Source organism: Hevea brasiliensis, chromosome 2, assembly GCF_030052815.1.
Source record: "Hevea brasiliensis isolate MT/VB/25A 57/8 chromosome 2, ASM3005281v1, whole genome shotgun sequence".
Taxonomy (NCBI): Eukaryota; Viridiplantae; Streptophyta; class Magnoliopsida; order Malpighiales; family Euphorbiaceae; genus Hevea; species Hevea brasiliensis.
In genome coordinates this window covers 124,024,349-124,036,537 of record NC_079494.1, presented here as the reverse complement: position 1 = coordinate 124,036,537, position 12,189 = coordinate 124,024,349, and the positions used below count along the sequence as shown (strand labels likewise).

Genomic DNA, 12,189 nt, shown 5'->3' with positions numbered 1-12,189 from the left:
TAAATCATCTAATCAAATAAATTATTAAAATTAAATTTAATGTGAAAATTTGAGATTGGGACTAAGATTAAAAAATTTTACTAAAATTGAGAAAACTTATAAAAGTCTGAATTTCTTATTTTAATGAGGTTTTTTAGCACGTATTTTACTAAGTTTCATATTATAATAATAAATTTCTTCCCCTCTCCCAACGAAAATTAAAAATTAAAAAAAAAAAATCATCATCTTCTCCTCCAAATCAAATTCATCACCACAAAATAAAAGATGGTCGTTAACACATCTATCCTAATATTTACTGAAAAAATTTACATTAAATTCCAACAACATTCACTAGCGCAGTTTAAGTTTATTAAAAATAAAGATAATAGAGATTAATTACATTAATTTCAACTCCCTCCTATTTAGGGATGGTTGAAATCAACGTATAGAAATTAATTTCATTCCTTTAAACTCCCCAGCTCGTTTGCTTCATGCCCATCACCATGTAATTCAGCCGAGTTTAAACTCCCAATCGCAATAGCTACTCCCTTCTAGCAAATCCTAAAAGAGATGGCCAATCAAGAACTAGGTCAAATTCCTTTGCGGTTAAACAATATGGTTGCGAAGGTAAAGATGGTGTGTACACAGGTGGTGCGGCACAGATTTATTTGGAAGCAGGACAACACTAGGAGTCATAATGGGAGACAATGGTGGGTGGGTCAATTTCAGCTGGGAGAACATAAAGATTTTTTTTTTTTTTTTTTTTTCATTGTGTGAAACCCTCTAAATAAATATGTAAAAAAATTCATTTTTTATTTTACATTAGCGTTGTAACAGTGTTATCGATTTCATTAGTCAAAGAGCATAACTAGATGATATCAAAATCTAATTCTTGGCGACTAGGGGCTATATATTTACAATTTCAAATGGCACCAAGAGCCATTTGCTATTGATGTACAGGAGTAGCATAACAATCAGTGAAAGGCATAAATCGCAAGAGGCTCTCACTCATCTTTTATTGCAAGTTCGTGTCTCTTCTTTTGTCCAACTTCCACAAGCAACGCTGATAGAGCTTCGCACACTCGAGAAGCATCTGCTTTAGCACACACGAGAAGCATCTGCTTCAGAAGGGTCGTCATTCAATGATGAGGAGACCATCCAAGCATGGTCCAATTTTCGTTTAGGGCGCACTAAAATGGATCCAGGGACTTATGCATCACAACATGTGACGAGCCCATTGCTCCTCTCGCCATACCTGATTTGCAGCGCTTGTAGATCACCCTTCAGTGTTACAAATAACACAAAAATTAGCCAGACACTAAGAACTCAAGTATAACGATCTAATAACTTCACAGAGATTAGAAAATAATTTCACAATAAAAACAAATTATTAAAAAAATCATGACAAGGAGAATTATTTTAGAAGCAAAAATCCTCAACAGATTGATCAAAACCACATCCCAGCCAACTGGGCTCCACCATTCAGTCGTCTCTCTTTTCTGTTATCTGCATCAATATTTGTTGTTAAATCACAGGGTGTAATTGTGTCTTTCTTACTTCCTCAATTATGTCCCTCTCTTACTCGTGAAACCACTTTTGACTTTAGCGGGGAAATGACTGCTTAACCACACATTGATCACCAATCACTCCAATTGGAACAAGATCATTTCCATAAAAGCAGTCATTTATATTTGTATTATCTTATCTTGAAACTATTCTATCTAAACATGTTATTCTACGTGATTGCACAGTTCACTTTCCGAGCAATCAATTAATCATATTAATAAATAACCATATTTGGTGGAATGTTTATCAAGTTACTATCTACAATTTCATGTGCCATGATAAAGGACGCATACCTGCTATACTAAGGATTCTATTGCAAATTGTAATCCATGTTTCCTAACAAAGTTCATTTGCAAGCATTGGAATATACATTTTATATCATGCAAGATAAAACATCAATGTCACTTCTATTTCACAAACAGGGAAATAAAACAAATATAAGAAAGCAAGCATTATTGGCATGAATTTCTCATTTTTAAGGGGTGAAACCAAAAAGATATATCCGCAGAACTACCATAAAAAAGCATAAATTGATTTTGTATGTCTTCATTCTATAAAAAAGAGATTATAAGTCTATTATCTTTTAGGAATTTCTAAAACAGGATTCAAACACACAAAAAAAAATCCTTGAGAATTTCTTTTTAAGACTGAACAAGTAAAACTGAGGCATACCTTAATCACTTTACAGATTATAATCCCCATAAGTCTGCACACATTAACATAATCACCAAGTTGTCCTTCACATAAATATTTGAAGCTATTGGGCTACCACCATAAGGACTTTGTGCTACCACCATAAGGACTTTGTGCTAATACCAATCCAGCTACCTTATCTTTCAAATCAGAGCAACACAATGATAAAGCAGCAGCTGCATCTATCCCTCCTTTACTATGTCCCAGAAGCATGACATGTTCATTTGAAGTTTTGAACCACAATAGATTTCCTCGATATACTCTTTTATCTCTCTGGCATTTTTCTCCTCTGAAGCCTAATTAGTGATTATCATTATACAAGCTCAGAAAAGGATTTTAGACATGATTATATAAGGGAAGAATATGACTGAGCAAAAACAAGGGTACCTCACTGTGAATCTATGCAATGTGACAGGCTAGGCCCATCTTATAGAAGCTCACTTTTGTATTAACAAAATAAAGTGGTCCATGATTACTGAAAAGACCTGCAAAATAACTGATCGAAATTACATAAACCATTTGAGTTTCAGAAAATTAATAGGAAAAGCTAAAACTGCACAGTTAAATAAATCAGAACTGCAAAACAATGCTCTTAGTATACAGTATTTTAAGTATAGTTAGTTCTGTTCATTTAAATTTAACTTCAGAGGATGACAAACAGAGTCTTACCAATGAAGCCTCCTCAAGAAATATAATAGTATAGCCGACTGATTACACAGTTTTCCACACTGTGACGATGTAACCTAAAATTTCTTTCTAGCAAATGATTGAGGAATCTATTATATTGCCCAAAAATTAGTTCCAGAGAGGTTCATTGCCCTTTGTCACTCCAAACAAATGGTTTTTGCACATGTACAACATTCAAGATCCCGAAGATATGCTGAGCTAGCAGATGAAAAAAATTAGCCTAATGCTGATATTATTTTGTACAATTCAAGAAATTCCGCTGGGAAAAAGTACATTTGCCCAGGCACACATGAAACTAATTATAGGACATCTCACATGCGGGATCCAGGATGCAACAGTGATGAAGAAATTCTGATGCCTGCAATATTGACAGAAAATGAACAACAACTTCTTTTCACATTGTAACCTAGCATTCAGTATATAATTGCTACCTGGAACCAACAAGTAAACCATTGAATTCGACAAATTGTGCAGACAATGCCTGACGAAAGGAAAAACAGATGAATCATTTGACTGAATAATGAACTTTAATAGCTTATTAAAGATGAAAACACGCTCATATACCCTATGTTATCAAGAATTTCCATAAACCTTTCAGTGCCATCTTCAACTGAAGGCATCCGTGAAGCACGTTGCATCCATCCTATATCATCAGCAGATCCATGAACAGTCCTCCGTGCTCTTTCAATAAGCCTGAAAGCAATCATAATATGATTTGAAAAGAAAGATAAAGGAAACTACTCTATGTGGTCAACAAATTAGCAAGCAACAACGGTGCAGATATTGAGAAACTCCAGATGATGTTTCCGCTATCTTTAACCATCACGACAAGGAGGGGTTTTCAACAAATCAGGATAAGGAGATAAAATTGTTGCTTCTCATTTTTCTATCTAAAAACTACATCACAATCTATTAACCAGAAATTTTGGATCAATTAGGAAACATCCTGAGCATAGTAAATAAATAATAATAGGAGCAACTATAATGTTGGAACCCATAATTGAGAGTAGGCCCAATAGTTTTAACTTTTAAATAACAGAACCAGTTGCAGGACTGATGGTACCATCTTTATAGTATTGAACTGTATTGACCAGTAGTACTTTTTTTTTTTCTCAAAATACTAAGCAAAATGATTCTTCATGATTTAACATCTCTCTCTTTCTCAGCCATCCCCGCCCCCCCCCCCCCCCCCCCAAAAAAAAAAAAATAATAATAATAATAATAATAATAAAGGTAAAGGCCATTTCACCTGTTATGTGTTGTTCATATTGGATCCATATGGTATGAATCCAAATTTATTTCACCAAGTTAGGCTAAAAGGCCAAAATTAGGGGTGTGCAGTTTTCGGTTCAAACCGAAAAATCGAACCGAACCGATTAATTCGGTTCAATCGGTTCGGTTTTAAAATTTAATCGGTTCGGTTTATAATTTTGATAATTTTGTATTAATTGGTTCGGGTCGGTTATTTTCATAAAAAAAAATCAAAAAAACCGAACCGAACCGAAATTATTAATACATATAGAAAATAAAAAAAATCGAACCAAATTGAATCGAACCGAATCGAACCAAACCGAAATCAAAGAAAACCGAACCCAACCTTAAGATTTTTGAGTTTTGATTTCTAATTTTTTTTGTTTTTATGTTTTTATTATTTAGATTTAATGTTAAAAATATGAAATTTTATAAATTTCGGTTTGATCGGTTTAAAACCGAACCGAACCGATATTTATCGGTTTGATTCGGTTCGGTTTTCTCTTATCAATCAGTTCGGTTCGGTTTTTAAAATTTTTTATTTTTGATTTTTGATTTTATCGGTTCGGTTCGGTTCGGAACCGAACCGACCGTTTGCACACCCCTAGCCAAAATGGTGTGAATCTAAAATTTTTGCTTTGCAATGGTTAATCCCATCTCAACAGGCTAAAAATTCAATACATATCAGCTGATATAGTACATTGACCAATATTTAAAACCCATACGGGTCATTAGGAGCCAAAATCCCCACATTTTCCAAAAAAAAAACCTGTTTTTCCCTTTTTGTCTGCTAAGTTTGAACGTAGTATCTATCTCCAACCCCTTCCCACCCTCACAGCAAAATTTCAACATAAGGAAACTTACTCATGATGATGAGTTACCCATTACCAATATCATAGGAGAACTTAGTATCTAACATGTTAACATCCTACTTTTTGAAATCTATTTTTCCAGTGAGACATCCCCAATTAGTAGCAATGAAGAGAATCAATACCCTTGAAAAATGGAAATGCCATTTTGACCACTATGATTTGATGGTACAGTTGACTAGTATTTTGAGATGGGCGTTCCAAAGAGGCTCTTGTTATTCTATCATGGACAGGAGGGGGAGCAGTGGAAGATGTAGATGTAGATGATTCCATAAACATTGAACGGCTTCGACTGGAAGATGCGCAATCACCATCTTCATACTCCTCAGTTTGTTCAGAAGAAAATGTCACCAATTCCTGTGCATGTGTAATTGAATTCCCAGGATCTCTAGAAGAATATTCCACTTCAACAGTTCCAAATAATTCTAATCAAGTGATGCAAAATTCAGTACTAACCAAAAATAATGAGCAAAAAATAATGATTAAGCAAGTAAATACTGTCTTGGAAAGTCGATATATGCGCTTTGGATTTCTTCTATTACATAATTACACCACATGATAACAAGATGTGACAATAATAATTTTACACCGTCAACTAAGTTCAAATTTCAAAGAAAAGGAATGGATATAAAGATTGAATGAATTTTTCAAAGCCCAATGTAATCAAAAGGTAAGGAAAAAAACTTGTAACAATCATTCTTGTACAATATGAATTATGAGGATAACGAACATTAACGGTAACGGCAATTTTTCTCTACACTAATTTTAGAGACTTTCAAACATTATGCAATTCTGGAATGATCCCTGTTTTGTATAACAGAAAAGAAAAAATAATTAGCAGTTCAAAGCAGTTTGGTCAGCAATCCCAAAACAGATGAAAAACAAACAATAAGTTTTTGATAGAAGGCAAATATCCATGGTGTGCTTTGAATTGACTATATATTGTATAACCTTTTCATGTTAACAACAGAAGCATCAAATCAAGTAAAACAAGCTTACAAGAATAATCAGAGAAACAACTAGTAATGAAGTTGTTTGAGCAAGTTAAGAAAGATGCAGCCCCATTGAGAGCTGGTACCGCAGTAAATAGTTGAGGAATGAACACATCATTCCCCAGATCATGATTCTGTGCATGAAAAAAGAACAGCTGTTATAGAAAATGTAAACCTTTGCAGATAATTAGTCCAATTAAAGAAAACTGTCCTAATAGTTAATTAAATTCAATGGAGCATCTACTGAGCTAGAACTGGTAAATGCCAGTTCTAGCAGTTCAGGGTTTAGAGAGGGAATGAACCAGACTGGCCCTAGGAGGTTCTAGCCAGTTCTGGTTCAAGAAGGTTTAGGGCCGAGTTCGGTCAATTCAATGGCCGTTCCAATTTCATTGTTAAGCGGTTCAGCCCATGTGGCACCTTCCTGCATCTAACACGTCGTTTTTTTTTTTTTTTAAGATATGGTTCAAACCAGTTTAGGGCTTAGTTAGGGATTAAAACTTAATTGTTGTTCTTTGCTGTTTCAAACCAGACCGCTGGTTCTGGTTTAAGACTGGGAGGAGAACTGAAACTAGCCACTATATAAGGTTCAAGGCCTGTTCAAACCCTTAAACCGTTGACCTGGGCTGGTCCAGGATTTGACAAGGGTCAGGCCTGATCCAATTCAAGGCTTGAACAGGCCCCTGGCAAAGTCTATTATCAACCATTCTTAGCATAAATGTTCATGCTGTCATGCATAATTTATCGACAAATTATTAGGTGCACCGAATACTAATATAAAAGCAGTTGCACCATAAGATTAGGAAGGTAGAACCCATTGCTTTGTGGGTGAAGTTGTACATGCACACCGGGGGGTGCACCTAATAATTTGCCTAATTTATCCCCATTTATACCTATCAAATTAAAAAAATGAGTATATAGGTTAATTGAATTCTGTTTTAACCAAAATCATACGCCCCTACACTATTCAAACTGCCTAATGTATCTATAAATTCATTAGAATGTTGAGTACAACGAAGAAATCGCCCACAGAATTTGAAAAATAAAATGGTAAATACTAACCATCAATGAGGTACTTGATTCTCTACTTGTTCTAGGACTTCCAGCTTTCCCCCATCGAGACCACCCTCAAACAAACATAGGCGAAAGCATAACAAATTAGTTTTTCAACGGATATGCCCGAACACCCACGAACCTTCTCTTCCTTTTATGGAAAGCAATACTGCCTCTAGTTCTTTTTAACCGAACAATTACTAAGAATTCCTCTCGCGTTACAATTCACCAATATTACATATTCAAATCCAAATGTATATATAAGCAATTCCAAGGAAGTGGATGCAATGAATAATTGCAAGATCACATTGCTACTAAGGTAAGCGAACTTTATTCAACCAAATCAATTAATGACCTGATAAAATTACCCAAAATTGAGAAAGCAGAAGGCCTGAATTAGAAAGTTGGGTTAGTTTCTTACCAGGAGACTGGGCAGGTTTAGAATAGTGAATCAGAGAATTCGCAATTGATCTGGATTCTGAGCGAAGGATGAGCCGTGAAATAGAAATAGAAGACAGCGTCGTTTTCAATAGATTTGGGCTGCAAAACACGGATCTCTAAAATGATTCTGCTTTCGTGAAATGTTCTCTTCTGCCCTTTTCCTTCCTGATAAAATTTGCAGAGGAGGAAGGAGGGAAAAAAAAAAAAAAAGGAAAATTTCTAAATAATATATTTTAAAATATAATTAATAATTTTATGCGCAATTATATATATATATATCAAATAAAATTAAAAATTTTAAAAAATAATTAAAATATATGTATATAGTAACGATTTGAACCGCTAGCTTTCTAAAATTAGGTATAATTAGCATTAATATCAAAATTTATATTATATAATTTACGGAATTTAAGAAATTAAAAATATATATTTTAAATTTTTTTTATTAGCCCAATAAACATTTAGCAAACTAAGAAAGCCAAAAATTTAATCGTAAGTAATTTTATTTATATTAATTGATTAGGAAAATTATTTCCTAAATCAAACGCTAGGTATGATAAATAGTAATTAATAATTAGATATAATGTGATAATTATTTGGGAAATTTATAATTTGGTTTATTGACTTTGTCTTATATTACATTCTTAGATTTTAAAAAATTAATTATTTAATTCTTAAATTTTATACTATATTATATTTAAATTTTTAAAATTTAAAAAATAAATTATTTAATCATTTAATTTTAATATGCTTATAATTTTAATATTTATAATAATTTTATTAATTTATAGAATAATTAAATTATTTTATATATATTCTATCAAAAAATTATTAAAAGTATAAAAATTAATGTGTGATAGGGTAAAATTTATAAATTAAATAATTAATTTTTAAAAATTTAAAGATTAAAATGCAATGTTATGTCTAACTGAATAATTAATTTTGAAAGCAACGCCCAGCCCAAACGCCAAGGGAAGTCCCCAATCTTCCTTCCTTATGGACTCTCTTCAATTCTCCCCTCATGTATCCGTTAACATAGAATGCAATATTGCTGCTAATATTTCTATACTCCATTAGAGCCTACCTACTGCTCTCTAGCTTCTCAGTGTTTAGCTTCAGAGTGCCCTCTAACCGGTTAAGAATTGCCGATCCGCCAGGATGAACAGCCCAAAACAAATCATTGAACGGGAAAATCACTGCACGAGTGTTTTATGGAAAAGAAAATATAAAAAAATGATTGAAAATTTAAAAATTATGAAAATGGAGTGAGTTAAAAATATAAACATGATTTAAAATAATATTGAAAATACAGACGTGATTCAAAGTAACATTTTTAATTGAAAAGCTATCAACGATAGCGTGTGGAGTTAAACCAATCGGGACGCTATTCTTAACAGTGTCCCGAGAAATACGATCATCCCTGTCCAAATTTTAAAAATAAAAAGAAAGCTCTGTCCAAATTTTAAAAATAAAAAGAAAGCTGGACGCTACTTATAGTGGTGTCCAGCTTTTGTTTTAATTTTTTTAATATTTTAAATAAAATATAAATATTATTTTAATAAATAATATTATAATATTTTTATTATAAAAAATTATTGTTTAATTTAAAATTAAATTTTAAATTAAATAAAAAAATTAAAATATAAAATATTATTATAATAAAATAATTAAAAATTAAAATAAAAAATTTAGATGCTATTTATAATAGCGTCCATATTTTATTTTTAATTTTTTAATTATTTTATTTTATATTGTAAATAAAAATAAAAATATTATTTTAATAAATAATAGTATAATAATTAAAATTATATATTATAATTTTTTATTATAAAAAATTATTTTTTAATTTGAAATTAAATTAAATAAATATTATTTTAATAAATAATAGTATAATAATTAAAATTGTATATTATAATTTTTTATTATAAAAATTATTTTTTAATTTAAAATTAAATTAAAAAATTAATTTTTTTTTAATTTTAAATATAAATATTATTTTAATAAATATTTTTATTTAATTAAAATTTAATTTAATTTTAAAATAAAAAAATATTTTTTATAATATATAATATTAATTATTATAATATTATTTATTAAAATAATATTTATATTTTATTTAAAATATTAAAAAAAATTAAAACAAAAGCTGGATGCTACTATAAGTGGCGTCCAGTTTTTTTTTTATTTTTAAAATTTGGACGCATATGGTCGTATTTCGCGACGCTGTGCCTCCACACGCTATCAAGGATAGCGTCCCAACTAAAAATATTCTGTATTTTCAACTCACCCGTTCTTATAAATTTTGAATTTTCAACCTTTTTTTGTATTTTCTTTTTCATGAGACACTCGTACAGTATTTTTCCCTCGTTGAACTCTGTTAATCCATTCTTTGACATGAGCTTCTTGCAGAATTCCTTTATCTTCTGTCTTCTGAGGAAGGTCCCTTCCAAGCTTGAAATTTATGCCCTCTTGAGCAAGGCATCCATCAATGACATTAATTTGTGTACCTAGCAAGAATTGCTGGACTGCATGGTTGAGCTCCATGAAAGGAGACTCCTTATTTATTACAGGGTTGGCTCCAATGATCAAAGCTGCAGCTCCATCGCCAAAAGTGTAGCCCCTGCGAGATCATAAGGGCGTTCCTTGTTTGGGGGTTGAAAACCTAGCAGTTTCAGAAGTGTTTAATAAAACACCGCTTCCTGGATTATTTTTAGCTATGTCCTTGGCAACTCTGAGGCCAGTTACACCACCATAACATCCTAGAAAATGTAGCATTACTCAACTAACATCACTCTTTAAGCCAAGCTGGCTAGCAAGATAAAGGGCGCCACCTGCAGGTAGGCATACATGGGTGACATCTTCTCCTGGCCTTCCCCACTCCTTGATGCAAGCAAGGCTTGCTTCCTTTGCCATCTCAACACTTCCGGTTTTGCTATTTCAAGCCTTTGTTTGATTGTTGGCGAGCCCTCGGTTTTGTCCAGAATCTCCTTAGACATGACTGTGTGTCTTCTCTTCACAGTAGCAGGAGTGAAAGAAATGCATGGTGATTGTAGCTGCAATAAGCAACATAGTATGAATGAATTATTCTTAATCCTTGCTTGCCAACTTCTAACGAGTATTTTCTTGGAACCAACAATAATATAAGATTTTATTTTTCTTTTTCAAGAGAATTGTATACCAAGATATCATGACAATTACAAGCTATCTCATGGTTGCTTCAGATGCACCTGTAAATTCTTATGAATAGTGTAAAATTTTAGTTAGAACACTTTTAAACCCAACAAATAAAACTATATAATGTTAATGGAAGTAAATTTCACTTACAAAGTCGCTCCAATTTCTCTTAGATGGAAACATCTTCTCATTTGGTGGAACGGATATAGCCCTCCACCCGGCATTCCCGGGGAATGAGCTGCCTAGGAAAGGCCTTGCCAACTGCAAATTTATTGTTGCCTAGGAATGCGCCTAGTGAGAACGGGATAGTGACCTGAGGCACCATTGCTGCCAGTTTTTGACTTCTTCAAGGCAGGAAATTATCAAAAATTAAAGCAGGGAGAATATAAATGAGAGATCAGCTAGTTCTTGTAGAGGGGTTGGCTGAAGTTATACTATCCGCTTGACCTGATAGACCATTGGAATCCCCATTTCCCAATTCCTGCTAAAAAAATAAATAAAATAATCAAATAGTTAATTAGTAAGTCAAATGAAAAGATGAACTGTAATCCAATATTGATGTAGTGTAAATATGCTTCAAATGTTGGGTAATTTTCTTCATAAAGTGCCTTTTAAGGTAGAATTACACTCAATTTATTTTTATCAATTTGATTAATATCAGATTTAATTAATTTGACTCAAACAGTGAAACGAGACATTTTACCGCGAGGAACGGAAAAGTTCTGGAATCTCTCCTCTCAATTGCTCCCAAATCAGGAAACATTCGCAATTGCAGACCACTACAATCAAATCAAGTGACAATAAGTCTACTCCAAGCAGAGAAATAGGGGTCTAATCAAAATTCGATTACAACAGAAGGTCCATCCATGCACATACATATGCGAAATGTTCCTAATTTGGAAGTGTCCAAGTGCTGCTAAGGGCTTTTGAGTTGAAGATGCGATCATCAGATTCCAGGTTTCCACAATAGACGGCCAAAGCAGGATTGTGGTCCCCTAATTTGTCATTGTTTCGGCAGAATCACACCGACGCCACGCTAAGGCATCAAACTCGTAATCATTGTCTTTCTTAGTGCTATTTTTTTATTTTGTCCTGCCACACCTAGTCAATATGGGCCCCAATCACTTGCAAATCACCATGCTACCATTTTCATGAGATTTTTTTTTTTTTTTAAAATCGCCTTCTTTATTTTGCCCATATTCTGTGATTTTATTATTTAAATTTAAATTAACTATTTTCCTCTTATTTCAGAAGTTTATATTGCATGAGTTACTATTAAAATTAAAAAAAAAAACTCTTTGAAAAATATTAATTTTAAAAATTTTTAAATATTTTTAATTAATTTTTCCAAAAACATTTAGAATGACTCTTTTATAACAGGCCAAATTATTAAAAAAGTCAAATCTTTATATACTTTTATGTTTTAATCATATCATTTTAATAAGTCAAATATTTGCATATTTTTACGTTTTAATCGTATCATTTTA

At 32.3% G+C, this 12,189-nt stretch overlaps 2 pseudogenes; both read right to left on the bottom strand.

The window, feature by feature from the left end:
• Positions 1–983: 983 nt before the first annotated feature.
• On the bottom strand, positions 984–7,526 carry LOC110657806 (uncharacterized; annotated as a pseudogene).
• A 907-nt stretch (positions 7,527–8,433) lies between these two features.
• Positions 8,434–11,027, bottom strand: LOC131178000 (type III polyketide synthase A-like; annotated as a pseudogene).
• Positions 11,028–12,189: the final 1,162 nt, after the last annotated feature.